Below are 10,107 nucleotides of genomic sequence, written 5' to 3' on the forward strand. Positions count from 1 at the left end.
GTATACAGGTCCTGGCTTTTATGGGTTGTAATTTCAATGACAGAGGCTTGGTGGCGATACTTCCATTTGCTTGGTTTATCTCATGCTGCTAGATGTACCACCAGTCCCTAATGGTCTCTTTGAGAAGGTAGGAAGGGGCGCTTCCTCAGGCCAGATTGCCAGGTGCCTCTTTATGGGTAAAGACCCATGGGAACCGAGAATACATCCTAGGCTGGAATACCATTTGCCTATAGGGATTTGAGTGGCTTTCCATCTTGAAGATAGTATAATATAAATTGTTTGAAGATAGTGCTTAGTGCATAATGCATCATCAGTATATATCCTTAAATTAATGAATTAATACTTCATGACATGCCCTCTTAAATTAGGTGAAAACATGATACATATGAAATAATAATTTTCACCTGAGAATTTGAATTTGGTATTGCGAACAGCAGGTTTTTATATAAATATGGTTGCAACTTGCAAAATGTATACTCAAGTGGTGTGAAGCAGTTGTAATCTACTCTGTGGGTCAGCAGAGAATGAGAATATAATAAAACCAATTTTCTAAGATAAGTAGAGACTGGAGTTGGAGAGAAAGCCATGGTGGCCCTCCAGTTCTTTATGGGACTCACCTATAGTTTTATGTCTTTGAGCTGCACAAAACATTACTATATCCTTTTTGTGTGTGCTTGTGAGAGCCCAAGTTGACTTATGTTACTGGAAACTACAATGTCCTAGCTAATACCATGCATTTAAGTAAAATGATAAACTATTTGAAAGCTTATTTTTTTATGTTAAAAAGAATTTTATGAGCTATTCTTGTTTTTAATTAAATCATAGCCATGTACATTAATGCAATCATGCGGTACAATGTGTTGGTTTTATACACAACTTGAAATACCTTCATCATTCTTTGTATCTAAAACACCACATTCTTCATTTATATTATTTGTATAGGAAAGTGTGTGTACATATAATGAAAGTGATTATTTACAATAAAACCTAAGTTTAAATTGGGGATTATTATATACTAGTTTTTTAAATCAATTACATTTTTAATATGTACTTTTTTGGGGGGTCCTATGGAGGTAGGCAGGAACCATGCCATAATCCTAGGAAGCAATCCTTAGATGTTGTTGAGTATTAAAAATTTTCCCTTGGCCATCAATCTGTTCCAACAAACTTACTGACTTTTTCAGTCACAGCAGAATTCAACATCACTTAAAAATCTGTCATGCAAATGTGAAGAAGCATAGGACAATGCTGAAGGAGAAAATGTTCTTGCAGCATCTGCTTCTCTCAAAGGATGAAATCTACTACCCCCAATGATCCTTTTTACCACAAAGTTTTTCAAATGTAGAGTGAAAGAAAAAGAAGACAAAAATATGGCCTTTAAATCATATAAATAGTCTTCGAATGTTCAGCCATGCTTTTAGGTAACCAGGTTTTATGGGTATGTGTCTGTGTGTGTGTGTAGTGGGTATGTGTCTGTGGCAAGCTTTGAAGTGTAAGTAAAGCATTTTCAACCAGATAAGGAAAAAAATAGATAAACACGGTCTATTAATTGCTGAGGCAATATTCAGTGAACACAGTTAAAATAGAAGGCTTTAAAACTAGGGAAAAATAATTTAAAAGAGATCATTGTTTTCCTTAATTGCAGAGTAAGAACAAGGCTAATTCACTGCCCCCTCCCAACTATACAGAAATCTCAATAGTATGTTATTCAGTACAAGAACTCTACCGTCAGTTTCATTCATGAGAGAAACCAAAGAAAGAATTAAAGGATGTTCTCTATTATTTAGCTTGGGATGCCTTTATCACTTTTTGTTTTTGCCTGACATTTATCCTTGTTTGCTGCCATTGAAAGTTTGGCTTTTAGTTACATAGTTCAGTGCCAAATAAGTCAATGCCCAGGATTTTATGTATTACTTAGAGGGTTACAGCAATGTCATCTCTTGTTTAGAATACTTAGTCAATGTTGCCTACCAAGCTGAGTATAGTAGAACTCATATAATACCAGGCTGTTCTGATTACTGTGAGAAGCACAATAAATAAGTATATAATTTGTAATATTGAGAATAAAATGTTTGGCAAACTACTCAATCCCATTAATGATTTAATTTAAAAAAGTTTCAATAAAATGCAATCATATTCTGTGGCGGTAAAATGCTAAAAGTTATATTCCTACCAAGCCCCTTATAAACTCTCTACAACAGTGAAGGCAAATGCTTTTTTTTTTTTTTTCATGTTTTTCTTATATGAATTAGTTGATTTTTCTATAGATAGAAAAAGGCAAGGTGATCATTTTGCTGTCATTTTAAAATTCTTCTTCTTTTCTTTCTTCTTCTTCTTTTTCTTTTTGGAGATAGATTCTTGCTCTGATGCCCAGGTTTGAGTGCAGTGGCATCATCATAGCTCACTGTGATCTCAAACTCCTGGGCTCAAGTGATCCTTCTACTTCAGCCTTTTGAGTAGCTGGGATTTTAGGCAAGTGCCATCATGCCCACCTCTAATTTTTAAATTTTTAATAGAGATGGGAGTCTCACTCTTGCTCAGGTTGGTCTTGAACTCCTGACTGCAAGCAATCCTCAGCCTCCCAGAGTGTTAAGATTATAGATTTGAGCCGTGCCCTGCTCATTTTCTAAATTATTCTGATGTGATTTTCACAGCATAATTTCCACAGTTTATTTATTCATTTGGTAGTAAATAATGCTTATGGAAATAGATAGATCAGATTTAAGAACAATTTGGCAAAGATAAGTTTGGATGCTTCCCTAAACACTTTGTCTATTTTCCTCTAACCATATGATGGGCCCCCATTTCAGGTTATCTCTCACATCCCTCCTGTAAAGCTTTTACTTTGAGGATGGTTTCTGGATACAGTAATAATTTGCTTCTGAAGATTATTGCTGTGAATTGAATGCTGTTTGGAAGCCAATTCTCTTTGTTCTCTGTGGGCTCTAAGTGGCATATCCTTGAAATAGTCATGATGCATGGCTATCTTTTCAATTATATAATTTTTGGATGCATATACCAGATATACTTATATTAATTAGTTCTTAAAATTTGCTCAACTCTAGAATTAAAAAAGCCAAATTATAGACATGGTGCAATTTGACTCTGAATGTGGTTGGGCTTAAATAAGTTCGTCCAAATAATTTTGTCTTTGATGTATTTTCACTTGCAATCCTGTGTCATGTTTGATGTTCTGTGATTGGTTTCCATTTCAGTAATGAATAATCAACTGTAGGTTCCTTTGGGGTGCTGATATTTCTGTCTGCATTACCCTATATATTCAAATATTCACATAAGGCTACATCTAGATATTTCTTACCTTGCGTGATTACTTCTATGGTTTCTGATGTAAAAAATTCCTTTATATTTTGAGTTTATTATCATAAATGCTGGTTTTTGTCCTACCTAATATCAATTTTTTTGAGATTCTTTTTTAGAATTAAAGCCACATCTTTCTGCTAGATAAGCATTAGTTTCCAGAGGCTTGCATCATTATTGAGTCACTAAATATTTATTGAATCCATCCTAGTCTTGTCACTCTCTGGTACTCTTTAGATGACACTCATAAATACCTTCTCCCCCCAGCATCACTCTTAGATTTTTATTTCCCTGAGAAAATAAAAGTAATCGGAAGAGAACTTGAACTAGCCATCCACAACATCTCCTCACCTCCCTGCTTCTATCCTCATATATTCTGCCTTCTCTCCTATTTACTCTGATGAACCATAAGTGTTCTTTCACAATAACAACGTCTCTATTCTGCCAAGATCTCTTCTTTTCTGGTCTACTTAAAGAAATTGCTCTGGTGATTCTTTGCTCTCCCTCCTTCTCTGGTAACTTTTCCCTCTCATGTGGGTCTCTTACTGGTCTGCAAACACATAGATATATCTTTCACTTCTAAAATACCTTTCTGCTAACTCCCCTTCCTCCTCTAGCTACCACCCTGTTCTTAGCTTTTAGAAAAAATATTTTTAAATTTACATACTACACAATTCACTTCTGTTACTCTGTTGTCCAGAGTTACTGTATTGTTTTGCATTCCCGCCAGCCATGTATGAGTTACACCACTTTCTTGCCAGGACTTGGTATTGTCAGTTTCTTTTCCTTTTCTTCCTCCTTCTGCTCCTTCTCTAACTCTTCCATCTTTTAAATTTTAGGCATTCTATTAGGTTTATAGTGATACCTCATTATGGTTTTAATTTGTATTTCATTAATGACTAATAATGTTGAACATTTTTCCATGTACTTATTTGCTATCAATATTTTTTTTTGGGAAGTGTTCATTCAGATCTTTTGCCCATTTTATATTGTGTTCTTTTACTTCTTATTGTTGACATCTGAGGGATTTTAACATATTTGTATACAAGTCTTCTGGATATGTGATTTGTGAATATTTTCTTCTAACCTTCTAACTTTGACTTTTCATTCTTGTAATGTTTTTTTTTTTTTGGAAAGAGAAAAGTATTTAATTTTGATGAAACCCGATTTGTCTTTTAAAAATAAATGGTTACTTTCGATGTCAAACCTCAGATTTGTTTCTTTTTAACCTAAGGTTAAAAAAATTTTCTCCTATGTTTTCTCTAAATATTTTAGAGCTTTACATTTTGGCCTACGATCCATTTTGGTTAATTGTTGAACAAGGTGTGTTAATTTTTTTTTCCATGTGGGTATTCAGTTGTTCCAGAACCACTCATTGAAAGAACCATTCTGTCTCCATTGAACTATTTTGCCTCTTTGTTAAAATCTCACGTTGTTTATATTTGTGTAGATCTGTTTTTGAATTCACCGTTCTTTTTAATCTATGTGTTTTTTCTTTTGCAAAAATCACATTGTTCATTACTAGTCTGAATCATCAAAGTTTTTTTTCTTTTTTCAAAGTTATCTCGCATATTCTATTTCCCTTGTATTTACATATAAATTTTATGATCAACCTTCTTTATCCCTAGTTATTTTCCTATTCTTAAGTCTGCTTGTCTAATATTAAATGAACATTTTCTTTGGTTAGTATTTGAATGATATATCTTTCCCTATCTTTTTACTTTTATTTTTTCCTCTGATATTTCCATTCTTCTTTGGGCTTATTCTTTGAATATTTTATTTTTAGTTATTGTATTCAGTTGTAACATTCCATTTTATTTTTCAGAAAGTTTCTATTTCTTCCCTAAAAACTTCTTTTTAAATTTATTTCCAGAATATTTGCCTTTATTTTCCTTTTTTCCTGCCATTTGTGGTTTTGATTGAGCATTTTATGTGATTTCATTTCCTCCCCTTTAATGGCATAATCAGCTTTAGTTATACTTTCCTTTTTGTTTACTTTCTTAAAGTGATTGCCCTAGAATTTGCAATGTACTTTTGTAACTAATTCGTCTACTTAGCATTCTACTGCTTTAGGCATAGTGTGGGTACTTTAATGATAAAATAATATTAATTCCTCTCTCATCTTGTATTGTTACTGCCATTTGTTTCACTTATACATAAATATAAATAAGTTTGAATGTATGCACACATACAAGTATATATAATCAAATACATTGTTGCTATTATCATCTTGAACAAAGGATTGTTTGTTACATCAATCAAACAAGAAAATTGAAAGTTTCTATTTTACCTCCATTTATTCCTTCATCCCTGCTCTTTTCTTGATGTAAATTCAAGTTTCTGCCCTTTATCTTGCACCTCTTTAAAGAATTTCTTTTGATATTTCTTGAAAGACAGGTCTACTGCCAATAAATTCCCTTAATTCTTTTATTTATTTATTTATTTTTTGGTCTTAGAAAGTGTTTACTTTTTCTTCCCTTTGGAAAGATAATTTTGCAGGTTACAGAATTCTAGGTTGGTGATTTTTTTTTTCTGTTGACAGTTCAAAATTTCAGTTTTCTCTTGTGTTGCCTATATGATTACTGAGGCAAAGTTGGATGTAACTCTTGTTTCTGCTCTATTTTAGGTAAAGTACTTTTCACTTTTGGTTTCTTTTGGGATTTTAAATTTATCTTTGATTTTCTGTAGTTTGAAAATGGTATGGCTACATATAGGATTTTTTTTGGGGGGGGTTGTTTTATTTTTGCATTTATTCTCCTTGATGTTGCCTAAACTTCCTGGATCTATTGTTTGGTGTCTAATGTTCATTTTGGGGAAATTTTCAGTCATTTTTGTTTCAAATATTTCTTCTGTTCCTTTCTCTTTTCTCCTTCTGAAATTCTCATTACATGTGTGCATGTATGACAACTTTTGTAATTATTGCTCAGTTTTTAGATATTCTGTTTTTTCTCAGTGTTTTTTCCCTTTGTTTTTCAGTTTTCGTTGTTTCTATGGAGTTGTCTTCAAGTTCAGTAATTCCTTTTCTGAGCCATGACCAGTCTACCAAAAAGCCTATCAAACCCATTCTTCATTTCTAAGAAGAGAAGAGAACAAAGTTTTTGTTCTCTAGCACTTCTTTTTGGTTCTTTCTTATAATTTCCATCTCTCTGTTTATACTGCACGTCTGTTTTTGCATTGTGTCTACTTTATATGTTAGAGCCCTTAGCATCTTAATCATCTTAATCATGTTTTTAATACCTGGTCTGATAATTCTAGCATCCCTGTGATATCTGAGTATTGTTCTTATGCTTACTCTTCAAACTATGTTTTTTTTAAACCTTTTAGAATGTATTGTAATTTTTTTCCTGATAGCCGGACATGATATACTTGACATTGGTTTTCATGGGGGTTTGTGCTCATAGATCTCTTCTCTAGCAATCTCAGATTCTTTGTATTCATCTGTTGATTCTCTCTAATTTGAGGACCAGTGATTTGCCCTGTGACCCCACCTCTTTCATGGATCTAAGAAGAATTGTTGAACTTTCAGTTTGTTCAGGTTTTTACTTCTTGTTAGAATGGATAGTGACTTCCAGCACTTGTGTGCTGAATTGGAAACCAAAACTTTCACATATGCCTTATGGAACATGCTTATAGTGATTGCTTTACTGTTTTTTGTTTTAACATTTGAGTAATCTCAGAGTTGGCATTAATTTATGGCCTTTTCCTTGGAGAATTGTTCAGATTTTTCTGGGTTTTTTTAGTTGTATATTATGTAATTTTGTTTACTGAACACTTTGAATATTTTGCTGTGATACTCTGGATCATGTTAAAATCCTCTGGAGATTTTTTTCAAAGATAAGCAATTAACTAGGTTAGGTTCAGACTGCAAGTCATGATTCATCTTCTGTGGGTTGTGGTTCTAATGTCAATTTAGTTTTCAAAGCCTTCCAATGCTCTTTGAGTCCACCCCATGCATATACCACCCTGGGACTGGGGCAGTGGTTTATACCACACTTCAGTTCTTAAAGCCTTTGTCATGCTGCTTTAGGTTTATTCCAAGCATGCACAGCTTGTGGGTGAAGCCAGGACAGATTTAGGATGTCTTTCTTTAGCTCTCTACCCATCTTGTAATTTTTTTCCATACTCTCTACCTCTCGGGGTCTCCCCTTCTTGCTTCTCTATTTAAAAGATTAGGGTTTTAGTTCCCCTACCTAAAGGGGGAATTCCCCTTACAATTCCTGCATCTATGTGCACTTTGGCAGTGAAATGGCAAGAGACAAAGGAGAAAGGGAAAATAACAAATATCCCCCCTTGCCTGAACTCCTGGACACACAGGGCTTCTTTTTCCAGTTACTCTAGTTAGAAAGATTTTCTCTCTGACTTTTATGTACCTTCATGTGGCTGAGTATTTGTCCAGGTACTGCAGGAGGGCAGCCTTATGACCTGCAGAGTAAAATTAAAAATAGTAATGGCAATATGCGTCTGGGATCTCTCCTTATAGTCACAGACCTGGAGAGTTTCCTTTTGTTACTCCTCTTACAAAGGAGGGAATGAATTTTTCTGTAGGGATTTTTCTGTGCACACCTACTGTGCAGTTGTAGAAACAAGGCTAGGAGGGAAAAACAAAACAGGAAACTCACTCCTGTATAGTTGTTCTCCCAGTTTTAATTTCCTTTCCTATGATTTATATTCCCTGCTATTATTTATATTTTGGAATCTTCAGATAGTTTCTCTATGTATTCTGCCCAGAGAATTTGGTTATAAGCAGTGAAAAAAATACTTGGTAGACTATTCTTACACCCTCTTAATTGGAACTGAAACCTCTCTTATTTCTTTTAGTGTGAAACTCTCCTAAAGAGTTGTCAAAACTAATTTCCTATGAAGTTTCTGCTCCCCTTTCTCTCTCAAAGCAAGTCCAATCCCATTTTATTCCCTCCACTTTACTGCCGCTGATCTTGTAAAGCTCGTAAGAACTCCTGCTACTAAATCCAATGATCAATTCTCAGACTTCAGCATCTCTTTTTTGATCAATTAGTAGCATTTGACACACTTGTCACTCACTCTTTATTGAAAACATTTTTTTTTTGGCTTGACCTCTAGGATGGTGCACTCTCCTAGATTTTCTGCTATTTGCCTCTCTTCTTCTCAGTTTTATTTGCTATTTTCTTGTCAACTTTCTGATATCTCAGTATTGGAGAGACTTAGGGTTGAGGCCTTGTTTCCCTTATTTTTCCTATCTGCATTCCAACGTCATCTCATTGCATACTTGATTTGACTAATATTTTCATATACCAATAGCTCCTCAAATTACATACTTAAAATGTTTTGCTTCCCTGAACTCCAGACTCATATGCATTAACTGTGTACTTATCATTGCCACTTGGATGTCAGGCTCAACTAGTCCAATCTGACTCTTTACCTTCCTCCCCAGATTGGCTTCTCATTCCATTTTAGCAAATGGCATGTACATTTTGCCAGTTATTTAGGTCAAAATTCTTAGAAACAGCCTCCAGTCCTTCTCTTTCTCTCACCTCTTTATCAGATCGAACATCAAGTAATATTGGTTCTGTTGTCAAATTATAACTGGAATCAAAACACTCCTTACTACTTCCACTGCTTTGCCCCCAAGCCACCATATTTGTCTCCTGGATTGATGTAGCAGTCTCCTAACTAGACTCCTATTTCTCTTTCCTGCCTGATTACCATCTTTTCAACATAGTGGCCAGAATCTTCCTGTGGAAACATGGGTCAATTCCTGTCATTTCCCTCCTTACCACAATTCCCTGACTTTTCATTGTCACTTGGAGTAAAATCTAAAATTTTTAAGGTGTCCTGTAGGTCCCTCCATAGTCCTTCTCCTTTATCTCTGAGACCTTCTCCACAATTCTCTCCTCACTCCCTCCAATCCAGCTGCCCTGGCCTTCAGAGAGCTGCCTGATTTGCTTCTTCAGGTCCTCAGCAAATGTTTCGTTCTTACTGAAGCTTCCCTTTGCTAGCCTAACTAAGCTTTGCACCTTTCCAACATTCTCTTTCCTATTTCTCTATTGGCTTTAAAAGCACTAACTCTACTTAGCATAATACTTAATAAGGTATTTATTTCTGGTATGTTTTCTGGCTAGCATTAATAGAATATTAAAGTAGAAAGCTTCAAGAAGATTTTCCAGTGCTTGACAAGTATTTGTTGAATGAAAAATTGAATCTATAGTTCTTTATTCTATTCTTATGTGAAATTTTTTAGCAATCTATTCCTCACGTAATAGTCACAGTGATATTTTAGAAATACCAACTCAAAGATTTCTCTGATAACTTGAAATGGAAATAAAATCTTTACCTGGGCTTGCAAAGCACATGAGCTGACCCCTGCTTACCTTATAGACTTCATCTTGCTTCACTCACACCTTTGCTTCAAGTTCCAGCCACCTGTCTATCTTAAAAATCTTGGAGAACACCATGTTCTTACCTGCCCCAGGGTCTTTACATGTACAGCCATTTCTGCTTAGAAAACCTCCACCCTTTGTCTGGCTCTTTGGGTAACTTTATTTTTTATTTTATTTTATTTTTATTAAATCATAGCCGTGTACATTAATACAGTCATGGGATACAGTATACTGGTTTTATATGCAATTTGAAATATTTTCACCAAACTGGTTAACATAGCCTTCATGACATTTTCTTAGTTATTATGTTAAGACATTTATATTCTACATTTAGAAAGATTCACATGTACCCTTGTAAGATGGACCATAAGTGTGGTCCCATCAATCATCCTCCCTCCACCCATCCTCCCCCCTCCCCACCACTCCCTCTCCT

This window comes from Otolemur garnettii, unplaced genomic scaffold (assembly GCF_000181295.1).
Source record: "Otolemur garnettii isolate 467f Iridium unplaced genomic scaffold, OtoGar3 scaffold00003, whole genome shotgun sequence".
NCBI classification, from domain to species: domain Eukaryota; kingdom Metazoa; phylum Chordata; class Mammalia; order Primates; family Galagidae; genus Otolemur; species Otolemur garnettii.